Source organism: Diorhabda carinulata, chromosome 8, assembly GCF_026250575.1.
Source record: "Diorhabda carinulata isolate Delta chromosome 8, icDioCari1.1, whole genome shotgun sequence".
NCBI classification, from domain to species: Eukaryota; Metazoa; Arthropoda; class Insecta; order Coleoptera; family Chrysomelidae; genus Diorhabda; species Diorhabda carinulata.
This window is the reverse complement of record NC_079467.1, coordinates 4,897,078-4,910,956: the sequence shown is the minus strand read 5'-3', so window position 1 is coordinate 4,910,956 and position 13,879 is coordinate 4,897,078. Positions and strand designations below refer to the sequence as shown.

The 13,879-nt window shown below is 33.2% G+C and overlaps 1 protein-coding gene across 6 annotated transcripts in view; it reads left to right on the top strand.

Annotated features, from left to right (window-relative positions):
- The window catches only part of LOC130897628 (neo-calmodulin-like), a 265,862-nt gene that overhangs the window by 115,233 nt on the left and 136,750 nt on the right, over positions 1-13,879 (top strand). For 2 of the 6 annotated variants that reach the window (XM_057806575.1, XM_057806573.1), the window contains exon 1: positions 8,982-9,117. The exons of 2 other annotated variants lie outside the window; for them this stretch is intronic. The gene's annotated coding sequence lies outside the window, so the exon portion shown is untranslated. Of the gene's footprint in view, positions 1-8,981; positions 9,255-13,879 lie in introns of those variants that run through there. 2 more of the 6 variants (XM_057806574.1, XM_057806572.1) reach the window with 2 other exon arrangements.

The following is a 13,879-nucleotide window of genomic DNA, read 5'->3' as shown; positions in this document are numbered from 1 at the left end:
AATGTTTCACGCGAGTCAGGACTGTATAATACGAATAAGACTTTACAAATATGCTGCTTTGCTATTCTATAGCTGTTGGTCGGATGTAATTTTCATATTATTCAAATTTCACTATAAAATTATGATAATTTGACACAATTTGTAAAGTACGGCATTGGTAGAGGAAGAAAACTATTAATAAAAATTAGTATATACACTACTAAAAAAAAAACGATTCAGTAACAGATTCCGAAAAGAAGTTGGAAGTTTATACAACAAAGATAATTCTCCGACCCAATTATGAAGACACTACAAGAATTAAATGGATCCCATTCACTCTATACATGTATTGAATTGATCTTTAATATATAATTTTGGGAACAACTTCTCAACAATGATAGTGAATTACTGATTAAGAAACAATGAAGTATATACGGAGAAGTACTATAAACACCAGAAATGATATTAGAAGCTTTGTGAGAAATATTCTACTCGAAAATAGTTATTTGTATGCCAAGGAGTGAAAGTGCTACTTTGTTGGACGAGTTTGCAAATTGGGAGACGAGCGAAGTAGTACCTATTTCAGCCGAGGAGTACACAACATTTTTTAGACGACGCATAAGATCCAAAACATTTTCAATTACACTGAGGAAAGAAAATAAATAATAGAGAATAATAAACATTTCATTTATTGAACAATGTAATTTTTCATCATCAATCATTGTTATTCATTAATTTAGACGAAACTTCGGATAAACAAATAATTTCAGAAAATTAAATATTTAAGGTTATGCAAATCATCAAAGTGGCTAGAGTCACATTCAAGGAATTTAAAGTTGTCAACTCCAGAAAGTGTTTTGCAGTACGGAAATGTCACTACATGGAACACTCAAAACGCAACTTTCGCTATGTAAATGAATACAGAACGAACCACTTTCAGATGGCGTTGTATAAAAAATAAATGAGATGATACAGCTGAAAATGATAGTCTCAAAAGTGTAGTACATGTTGATTGCGAAAATTAAATAACACCCTAAAAAGGAATTTTCTATACATTCTTTTCTTTCAATACATCAGTTTAATAAATTTTATTCGACTCAACGTGAAATTGATTAGAAAATAAGATTTACAGGTTGTTTCAAAGAAAAGTGATCCCGTTTCTAAGATAGATAGATAGCAAAATATTTGAGGCTTTCTCATCAAAAATAATTTGTAATCATTTAATTTTACACCAAAAAGGTACTATTGATAAAACTCGATACTGTGTACCGTTTTCGGAACATTTGGACTTGACAATTATGCTGGTATGAAGTATTGATAAAGTTATCAATTATTATCACTATTTATTATTAAGCATTACGTGATTTGAAAACTTTTTTGTCGCGTAAATGAGATCCCGTCGATAAAACAGATACATTTAAAAAAATGGGATAAAGGGCTTTCGTTTCTCGTAACGTTTCGCAGGGGTGTAGAAGCTCCGATTCATTGGCTTCATCAGTCATGCGGTTTTTTATATACACATTTATTAAGTGTCAGATGTGAAAGTCCCAATATCAAGCCCCAAAATTATGAAGCTGTGCAAATAGTTTTCATTTTCACGTGGAAAATATAGTGCCTATTTTAATTAATAATTGTGGCTGTGTAGAGTGTTTCAATCGAGTTATAATATTAGGTATAAAAACTACATCTTTTTCAAGTGCGTGCTTTGAGTTTGGAAAGGATTCGATGTGTTCAACGTACCTCAAAACTGGAATTAAAATTATATTGCGAGATTGCGAATACACTCACAAAAAAACAACGACGCAAAGTTAAAAAAAAAAAGAATGTGAAAAGGCGATAAGACGCACACAAAAAACCACGATCAATCAAGATTGAACTGAAGATAAAACATCAAAAAGACTAAAGGGATAAATTCAATAGAAATCAAACAGTATGTATATACGAAAGTGATTTATTTGCTAGCACAAGATTCAAAATTTTCGATTTATGAAATAACTTTGCGACATTTTAGATTTAACTAATTTTTTGACTGCGCTACAACTCGGTAACTATTTTTTATCCGTTGAGATAAGGATGTGCCAATTCGAGACGGGGATATTTCAGCTAAACGAAAAGGTAGTCAAAGTACATAATAAAACTCAACGGATTCATTGAGAGTATTGCCACCACCATTTGTCAAAATAAAACAATAAATTCGTTGCTCTGTTCTTCATTCTTGGTGTGGTGGTGTGGGTGTTGTTGACAAGTTAAAAATGACGTTAGGTTAGTTGGTTTAGAAAAATACAAATATTGGGATTAGTTTCTGATTATAAAAAATCTGATCCTTCAGGCAAACGACTGTAACATATATTTTGCTTACTTTATCTCTCTCCTGAAAAAGTAAGTCAATGCTTTGTAGATAATTTCACGACAGATATGCCAAATAGTTTAACCTCTTCAAAAATGGCTGATTATTTAGTACAAAATTTCACAGCCGAGGTTTGCAATGTTTCCTACATATGTATGGAGTAATGTCACTTATGACCAATCCGTGTAAGTCATTTTTACTTTCCTTAATTATTTAACCATCTTCATCCAAATATATCACTCTTATAAAAGTAACTCCTAGCAGAGTATCAAACTGCATTATATATAAATTAATAATAATAAATATTTTATTTTTGTTCTTTATTTCATAATTAAGCTGCACAATCTTCCGTCACGAATTGTCTAATCTTCATGACAACCACGATCACGAGTTGGCACATTTTAACAGAAGTTGAAATTTCATGGCGGGTATTAAATCATGAGTTGACGCACGTCCAATTTTTGTGTTGGTGAATAGCTGATTTTCCTATACCATAACATGCTTACTGTAATCACCCATCAACGAATTAACTTTTGGTTCTTAAGTGCTAATATCGAGTTACCTCTGATTAGAATATTGTCAGCGAAAGTTTACGAGGTCGGTTTGACCACTGTCTGTTGCGTAGCGCATAAGTATTCGTTTTTTGGTTAAAGATAAAGTAAAATCCAAAGAAATCCGAAGAAAGTTACGGGAATGAACGCATGGTGCTCTGCTCTCCGAGAATACCGAGAAGTGATGGCAAACGTGCCACATACGCGTTGCTCCAGAACAGACGAGAACGTCAGCGCTGTAGAAAAACTGATTTTGGGAGTCCGACGCTGTACGGTACATGATATAGCTGATGAATTGGGCATAAATATAGGTAGTATTGGACAAATAACGGCTCAGCACCGCATTTCAACCAGATGGATGTCAAGACGTCCGAATTCTAAGGTAGTCTTCACACATTAGGAAGGTGGTACGCGTCTTCTACAGGGGTATAAAGAGGAAGAAGGAAATTTAGGTAAGAGTGTAATGAACCACTCCACGACGATCATCATGAAACTCTATACATAGACTATTGATGATACGAGAAATCGATTAATCATATCTATTTTACGCGGAATCATTTACTTCCGGAGATACCGGAAGTGGCTATTATCTCAGGAAGGCTAACAGATATCGATCCATGGATAACTTTGTTTGATTGATCTCATCAAGATCTAACTGCATGATGATTGACGCATTGGTAGAAGAGTTTTTGAGAAAAACGTATGCAAATGCATCATTTTTATCAAAAAAAGCACTCGCTTCAGGAAGCATAAGTCATACAAATGTCTAGCTAGCCTATCGATGCCTCAGCAATGAAGGCTACACTCAATTACAGAGAAAGATTTGTTTCTGATAACGGAGCTCATATCCAAAGAATTGAGGCTAGCTGGAGATCTCTGAGAGCATTCTTCCGCGATAGACATGTACGTTCAGAAGATTGAATAGTCAATATTCACCACAGACGAGACATGGGTACAGCACGATATTTTGTAAAGCGAACGCGTGTCTATAGAGTGGAGAAAGGAAGACGAAGGCTCGGCAGTTAAAGCGAAGGTCACACTGTCAGCGGAAAAGGCGTTGTGTATCGTATTTTGGAATATAAAACGACTAATTGCCGTTGATTTTCTTACTGAACAACGAAATGGGAACGCCTAGTATTATTGTAAAAAAATACGGTCAAATCTATCCACGGATCAAAACGACGCAATGTTCCAATCCGTATTGCGATTTTGGCTGGAAAATACTGGAACACCCTCCTTATAGTCCTGATGCGCCACCATGCGAATATTATTTATTTGGTCCGTTGAAATAGTCACTTGGCGGACTTCGAAAGCAATGCGCCTGTGGTAGCCTGTACGCGAATGGTTACTTGACAAGCCGGAAGATTTTTACGAGAAAGACATCCGGAAGCTTCTGGAAATGTGACAAAAGTGTTAAGAATCTGATGGAAACTATCTAGAAAAACTGTGAAAATTTTAGCTTGACTTTGACTTGACAATAAAAGTTTTTACAGCAAAATTCTGGTTTATATTTAAATCATCCTCGTAGATTATTATATGAATAAAAACGTACATAATACAATTCTATTTTTCAATATAAATTCCATTACAGTTACATTTGAAAAAACCTTTTTATTCCCATTATCCTTTATTTGATGAATACAATATCAGGTAATATAATACTTCTACTGCGGGTGTTCGTAACTCATTAAGTAAAAGAAGTCATAGGAGGTAGAAAATTTGAATAATTTGAATTTCATACGACTCAAGCCATTTGCACGTCCACTTCGCAAATGTTGCAAATCTAATTATCCCTATATGCAGTAAGAAAAAGGAACTCTATTGTATCTGCTTTCATTATATCATTTGCTTGTATTTCTGTAAAATCTACGCCATAAAAATCTTGAAATATATGGAAATAATACAAAAACATTGACCAATTTAAGAGTGCTCCATTTCATTTTCACGTTACCTGCAATGACAAAATGTATGGAACGAAAAAAAAAACAATTACCAGGAAAACTTTACACAAGACTAAGTATGTTAGTCCATTCATCTTAGGCCAAATTAGGTGTATATCGCGGATAATCAAAATACTTAGTATATTACCACGTATAGACGTGTATTTTGGGATCCTAACACTATTCTCAAACATATAATTGGATGTTTTAAAGTCGGAAGTCAAAGGTCACAAAAATCGACATTTTCTAAATTTTTTTCCATACGCTATAGGTATTTGTTATCAAAATTGTAGAGAATTCTATTGTCTACAACTTTTGTATTTAACATTTTTTTATACCTTGAAAGGTTTTCCAGGTAGAGCGCGCGGTCAAAAAATTATCTGAGGTCAACAGATAGTCCCGATTAAGGTTATAATTTATAGCTAGATGTATAATTATAATTTTTATCAACTTTTAGATTAAATTCATTTTTTTGGTGACTTATCTATTTCTAATTAAGTGTCAATTTATTTAATAACACTTTCCTAGCCATGTAATTAAGAAATTGTTGAGGAAAATACCCAAATTTTAATTCTTATCTAATTTATACTAATGACTTTCTATATAAATAAAGGAAAAAAAAGATAAATTTTTACTAAATATTTTATTAAACGTGTCATTCTATAAATATCTTATTGTCAAAATTAATAAAAATTATGAGAACAAGTTTTAATTTCAATTCTCTTCTTCTTCTTCTATTTCTTCTTGTCCATCATCGTCGTCATCGTCCCTCTGCTGCAGAATTAATGGACCGTGGACTACAACGTGAACAACTACATCCACCAGGAGTATTGGCGACAGAAAACGTTCTGGGCGACCTAGAAAAACCACAACCGTTGAAGATAAACGTATTCTATTGATCAGTAAACATGATTGACGCATCACATAGATATCTTCCTTTAAATACTTCTACTTGAAAAGAAGAAAGAGAAAAGCTGGCCTTCTGGAAGGGTAACAATGAAGTATCATTTTTAAAGATGTCAATATAAAATTGAGAAATTGCAGTGGTCTACAAAGCATAAAATATTGATACATGAAGAGTATTTTAAAGAATTGGAAAGGAATAATGTAGAGAAAGTGATGACCCGATTTGATATGGAAGTAAGAAAGCAGTGTCCTATTAAACTTCTTATTTTGAAATATGCTGAGAAATAAATAGAACCAAATAGACGCCAATTACACAGGTCAAGGATGAAAAAACTTTTTTACTGAAAATACCTCATTCTTATGTTTTATAGGTTGCTGAATCCAAATATGATGCTTAAAAAGCTGTATCACCCACCATTTATTCATATTTTATAGTTACATTTATGAAATTAAGCAACATTTTTAGAATTTAACAGCTTTTTTATAGTTGAAATAAAATTGAAAAAATAGGTCTAATGAACCAATGCCGACTCCATACCTATCTAGGGGTATTTAATGAACGAAGATGATGTTGGTGGTACTGCTGAAACACGTGCTAAACAGCTGATGTTTAGTTTAATTTCAACCTAACCTCAGTTTCACGTTTCCGTTTCCTGTATGTACATGTGCTCAGTGCAATGCCTAATCGCGGTTGTAAAAACTCTGCTGATAGGTTTTGTTATATTTGTGGTGAGTTTGTTATTAAAAAACACCAAAGAAACATTGCAGATTTTGTAAAAAAGGTTTATCTAGCATACTTTGGAATGAACTCAAAGTCAGGATCAGGACGCCGCATAAGATTTGTTATGTATGCGTTGAAGACCTTAAAAAATGGTCAAAAAAAGAGAAAAAACACCTCAAATTCGCTGTTCCTATGATATGGAGGGAACCTAGAAATCATTCCGATGACTGTTACTTTTGCAGTGTTGATATTACTGGTCATACCTCTAAAAATAAAAAGTTAATAAGCTACCCTAACCTTCCGTCCGCTATCCGACCAGTAGGGCACGGTGTAGATTTGCCGGTCCCTGAACCACCAGAGGACTTAAATTCTATTGTAACAGAAGATTCTCTGATGTACAGTCGGAGTTAGACGAACACGATGAAGAATTTCAATGTGTTACAGAAAATGTAGAGCCTAAATTGTTTACTCAGGTCGAGCTTAACGCCTTAGCTAGGGATCTGGACTTAATGAAAGAAAAAGCTGAACTGCTTGTCTCTAGGCTAAAAGAAAAGAACTTGCTGGCGACTGAAACTAACGTTCATGTGTATAGGAAGAGAGAACAGCAATTTTCAAAGTATTTTGAACAAGAGGGCGATTTGGTGTACTGCTCAGGCATTCCTGGACTAATGAGTGATTTTGGAATTGAGTACAAAAAAGAAGACTGGAGGCTGCTTTGATTCATCCGAAACTAATTTGAAGGTTGCTTTACTACACAACGGTAACGTGTATGTTTCTGTACCTGTCGGTCATTCTGCACATATGAAAGAGAGCTACGAAAATCTAGAAATAGTGTTAAATAAAATAGGTTATTCTGCACATGGTTGGATGTTATGTGGCGATTTGAAAGTAACGTGCATGTTCCTTGTTCAGCAAAGTGGTTTTACCAAGTTTTCATGTTTCTTGTGTAAATGAGACAGTAGAGCTAGGAATCAACATTGGTGCAAAAAGAACTGGCCTTCTAAAGAGTCTTTAAACCCTGGCGAAAAGAACATTCTACGCAAAAGCCTTGTAGACACAAAAAACGTGATTCTACCACCAGTACATATTAAGTTAGGCCTCATGAAACAGTCTGTAAAGGCTTTGCCTAAAGACGGGCCTTGTTTCAAATATCTCTGTTAGAAATTTCCCTCACCTTTCAGAAGCTAAATTGAAAGAAGGCGTCTTCACCGAACCTGATATTAGAAAAATGATGTTTGACGTTAACTTCGAATCCACAATGACCTCAAATGAAAAAGAAGCACAGGTATCCTTCAAGCAAGTTGTCATCAAGTTTTTGGGAAATGGAAAAGACCAGGAATATTGGTACCAACATGCTAAAAAAGTTTGAAAAGTTAGGATGTTTGATGAGCCTGAAAGTTCACTTTTTGAACAGCCACCTCGATTACTTCCTGGACAATTTAGGAAATGTTAGTGAGGAACAAGTTTTCACCAAAATGTTAAAGTGATGGAAAAATGTTACCAGGACCGCTGGAACACCAACATGGTGGGGGATTACTGGGTCACTTTACTGGGAAGTTCAGCAAGTGAATCATCGCAGAAAAAGTTACACAAAAAGTTTCAAAGGTAAATACAAACCATTTTTATGATGTAACATAGTGTTTCATTGATTTCCCTATATACCGTATTAGATTAGGGGTATTAGATTATAATAAACTTGGAAACTATGGGTGATACAAAAAAACTAAGGCCAGATTTGGATTCAGCACATAAAAATCTATAAAGATCAGCTATTAAAATAAAAAAAGTTTTCAAACAAAAGTTTTTTGTTGGTCTGTGTTATTTTTGGAAATTGTTACAAAGAATGCCAAAATTGTGAACTAAAATCAAAAAGGTGCAAATCGATTAATCAAAAGTTAAAAATGTAACGATTACGTTTTTTTATTATTACTATATTCTTATCTATATATGTTCTTTAAAATCGTATTGTATTAATTTGTTGTGTATCACGAAAATTATAGAGTGGGCAAAAACTTAACCGGTAGTGTATATCTTTCGAATTGATGGCGTTAAGCTAATCAGAACGGACTGTGTAGTTCGTTTTTGGGTATAGTATGATTTTCAACTGTCTATAAACTACTTTCATAATTTTTTTCACGTGAAAAATACTGTTCAATAAACTTTCAGAAATACAGATGTTTTTCCATATTCAACCAACAATTACATGAGTATCGAAACTAATCTGACATATCAGAAACATGGCGGAAACTATCTACACGTAGTGCTGTTAATGTGTAAAAAATGACTCATCAAACCGCCCTCGTAACAAATATGCTAATAAGTTAATGACAGTTCTCTTCCAAAAATAAAAAAATCTTCCAGCTTTACTCTTAATACATCCTGTTCTATCTTCTCAGAACCCAGCAAACTCCAACTCTCCAATTTTTGGTTATGAATCGTCTAAATTATACGTTTCGTAACAAAGATATTCGTAGAAAGGTGTAGGTGAGAAATCGGGTGCGCGGCACCATTTGGTCGTTATTCTATTTCGTTTAGGCAGTCCCTTCGTGACTCGCGTCCCGTCGAGTGATTCCTAAAACCACGATTCGACCACGTGCTTTAGTGTCGTTCATGAAATATGGAGAACAATACCTATTAACGATTGTTTTCGAATATAAATTGCGAGGAATATTCGTAAATAGTTTTTCCATTATTTTTATCATTAACTAGGTCACAGACGATTGGAAACAATAATATGAATCAGTTTCGAAACTATTGAATTCAACTAGACTAAATAACCGTAGTTTTAGAAATATTTGGAAAATTCATAGGTAGACAGAATAAAAAAATATTAATTTCTGTGCCTCTTACAGGCACTTTATTTTATATAGGGTGAGTTATGAGCAACTTTACATACTTTTACCATATGTAAAGCCTCTTAGGAAGGATATCATGAGGTTACTAATAAGTGTCAACTTCTTTTTTCTATTAATTTACAGGGTGATTTGTGAAATTGATCGTACATATTAATTGGCTATAATGTTTACATTTGAGTTTTTATGATGCAGTACACTACTATCAAACATTCGACTGGTATGAGCTACACTTATAAATAACAGGACTGACTTTGAAAAAATCAATTTAGGGATTTGTATCAATGAATGAATGAATATTGCACCGTGTATAAAATTTTATGCGGAAAGTACATAAATAACAAATTAAAACGACATATTCTAAGAAGTTGTGGGATTTTCATTAAGTTTTCAGTAAACGATCGAATCTTATCAAACATAGAATAACCATAAGGCCGTAACACATTATTAATATGTTCTACAAGCCATGTAGGCCTAGGGCAAGAATTGTAATATTACATAGTTTTATATATTATATATCAAAGTCCTCTATTTTGCATTTTCCACACAATATTTCTCCATTCCTTCCTGTTTACAGTTTTTTCTTTCCAATTCTGAACATTACTATTTTTTGTGTCTTCCATTACACAGTCATACCATCTCTTCCTTGGTTGCCACTTTCTCTTTTTCCTTATTGGTCCTCTTTGCAATACTAATTTTGGCATCCGTTCTCTATGCACTCTCAGCATGTTCCAACCATTTCATTCTCTGTGGCTTAATAAACGAGATTATTGTAGCTTCTCCATAAAGTTCCTATAATTATTTATTAGTTCTTCTCCTCCAGCCCTCTTCTGTGTGTACTCCTCTCCCATCTTTCCAACATGGCTTCATCTGCCTTCTTAATATCCATGTCTCACATTCATATGTTGTGGTGGGTCTTGCTACCGTTTTATATATTCTTATTTTTGTTTTTCTTGGCGCGTATTTTGACTTCATCAGTGATCTAATACTTCCGAATTTTTGTGTTCCTCTAGTTATTCTGGCTTTCAATTCTAATTCTTCTACTCCCTTGTCTTCTATTACTTCTCCTAGATACACAAAGTTGAAAACTCTTTCGAGATTGTACTCTTTGTGCCTGGTGGTCCTAAAGGACAAGTAATCTTCTGTTTCTCTCTGTGTATCTCCCATGATCATATATTTTGTCTTCTCTTGATTTATTTCTAGTCCAAAATTTTTGGCTTCCTCTTTCAATTTTATTATTGCTTTCTTCAAGTGCTTCTTGGATTTTGCTATCAATGCTACGTCATCTGCATTCCTTATTAAAGATTGTCCCATCGCTGTTTAATTTAGAATTTTGGATAAATACATCTAAAACCATATTAAATAATACAGTGGAGAGCGGGTCACATTTTCGGAATCCTCTATTGACATGAAATTCTTCAAACTTATACCCTTTCCATATCACTTCATTGTTTGTTAGTGCTTAGTGCTGCGTACATGTTGTTCCTATTTATTATATTATATTATATTGAGAAAATCTGGTCCGTTGATTATCTATTAGCTCTAAAGCCTGCTTGATATTCTCCTAGTATTTTCTCGGCATATTCTTCTAGTATTTTCTTTATTATTTTCGTTAGCACTTTATAACAGGTATCTAACAATGCGATTCCCCTATAGTTTTCGTAAAGCAGTTTACCACCTTTTTTTGGAATCGAACATATTAGTGCTTTCCTCCATTCTTGGAGCATGCTCTCTTCTTCCCATATTATTTGAATTAATCCGTATAACTCTCTTTGCAACATTTCTCCTCCTCCTTATTTTAACATTTCAGCTGTAATTCCACTTTCCCCTGGTTTCTTGTTGTTTTTCTGTTCTGCTATTATAGATTTTACTTCTTCTTCACTTGATACTTCTACTATAATGCCGTCTTCCTCTAGGTCACTTTTTTCTATTTCCCTTGCTTGTTCTGCTTCGTTTCCGTTTAGTAATTTCTGAAAATGCTCTTTCCATTTCTGCATTACTTCTTGTGGTTCATGCACCATTGTTCCTTCGTCTGTTTTAATGTAGCTGGTTATTGTTTGATCCCCTTTTTTCACTTTTTTTTTATTTCTTGATAAAAGGATGTTACCTCTTTCATCTGAAATTTTTCCTCAATTTGTTTTAATTTTTCTTCGTTATATTGCCGTTTTTTTTCCTACATATTCTTTTCATTTTTCTTATCGCTTGGTTATACTTTAAGTCGATACTTCTATCCCTATTTGTTAGCCTCAGGTTCCTTAGTTTTCACTTATTATTCATTGCTTGTAAACATTCTTTTTCAAACCATTCCTTATTTTTCATTTCTTTGTTTTTTTTTTCTTAGATATGTTTTATCTTTGTTATTGCTTTTTTATTTTGTTCCATTTATTTTCGATTTGTAAATTTTGTTCTTGTTGATCGAGTTCTTTGCTCATTTCTTCTTGGTATCTCTTTTGTATCTTTTCTTTCTATTTGTGTACTTTTTACTTCCATGTCCTTTTAACAAACGAAATTTATCAATCTTTGTCCATTGTTATTTGTTTCTTGGTGCTTGCTGTGTTTACCTTTTATTGGAAAGTATATATTTTCTTTGGCGATCTTTGCATTTCCGTCTCCTATTACTATTTTGATATCATGTTTAGGTAAATTTTCATATTCGTAGCCAAGCTATTCATAGAACTCATCCTTTACTTTTTCTTTTTCTTCGGAAGGAGCATGTATATTATTAATGCTAATATTTTTGTTCTTTTCTTTGAATCTCAGGGTACAGAGTCTTTTAGAAATCGGTTTAAATGCTAATACATACTATGTATGTATTAATTTGAACAAATTTTATAAATTTCCAGTATGTATAAATTCAAAATAAATTCTCTACTGTCACTTTCTATTATCTCTGAGGGCAAAATCAAATGTTTTCCTATCTTGAATTTTTTTATCGCATTGGGGCATTATTTTCATAAATAATAAATTAAATTGATGAAAAGTCAAACCTCACGTTTGTGTAAAAGTGCGTTGTTTATAGACGAATAAAGTTTTACGTAAGGTGAAGATACATTGTATCAACTGTACCAAATAAAAATAACGAGTAACTCTAATAACCTTTAAAGTCAAGATTTGGGTTAGTTTTTAATTATTTGCTAGAAAATGCCACTTTTCGTAGTGGAAAAACAAAACGACGAAAAATGGAGCTCAAGGAGATAACATCATTGACTCTGTTACTATTAACCCTACAATAAGTACTAGACATTTAAGTCGAGAAGTTGAGAAGTTACTTAATCCAACAAAAAAATCATCTGTACCCATATAATATTCAAATGTCTCAGCAAGTACATCCTCCTGCACATGAAATAGATAGGTTGGAATTTTGTAGATGGATTAACAATCATCGACCAACGCTGTTCAGGACTCTATTTATAGAGGAAGCTCAATTAACAAGAGACGGAATAAATAATACCTGTAATTCACATGTGTGAGTTAAAGAAAATACCCATGTTATTTGAGAATGACGTTCTCATTTAGAGTTTTCGGTTGACGTGTATATTGTTTTCATGAACGACCAATTAGTAGATCCTCCAAGAAGACTATTTGGACTTTCTACAACATATTATGCCGACTTTGCTGGCCAACGCGAACATTGTTATCCGAAGGATGTATTTTCAGCATGATGCGACATCCCCCACTTTTTACTGGTAGTCAGACAACATCTAAATAATGTTCATGGTAACAATTGAATAGGACGTGAATGTCCTATTGGACGATTGATGCAATATTGATAACCGACAACAAAAATTAATTGATAAAATTTGACTTTTTTGTAATAATATTAAAAACGATCTCCAAAGTATCCGTAATTCGATAATTCGTCAAAAAAATGTGTAGAGTCTGCTGGATTCTATTTCGAGAATCTACTTCAATTTATTTTTATTTTGTTGCAATTATCGTTTATTTCTAGTCCTTATTTGTGCGTCTCAGCAACATAATTTTAGTTTTTGTTTTAAAATAATTGCTCGTTATTGTTGTTAGTTACTTTTTTGTGTTGTTTGTCTTGGTCGTTATTAAAATTTGCTACATTTTACATACAATTTATAACATTTGTTCAAATTAGTATCTTATTTTGTGATACGTCATTATGATTTGATAAGATTTGATCGTTCAATAAAAATTTAATGGAAATCCGATAACTTCTTGGCGTATATCGTTTTCATTGTTTATGAATGTAGTTTGCAAATCACCTTAAAAAAATATTATATAGGGTGCAATACTCAATACAAATCCCTAAATTCATAACCGGTCCTGGAATTTTTAAGCTTGTCTATTACCAGTCGAATGCTTGATAATAGAGTACTGCTTCATGAAAAAATTAAGAAAATCAAATAAGCTGTGTATACCGCATAGCAAATTACAATTTATTGCCAATTTGACAAACCACATTCTGTTAGTTAAAAAAGAAGAGTAGTAAACACTTGATATCCTTCCTAAGGAGCTCTACATATGCTGAAAGTATGTAAAGCTCCTCACGACTCGCCCCGTATTCTATAGTATTCATGAGCAATAACAGACACATGAAAATAAACATATTCATTCAA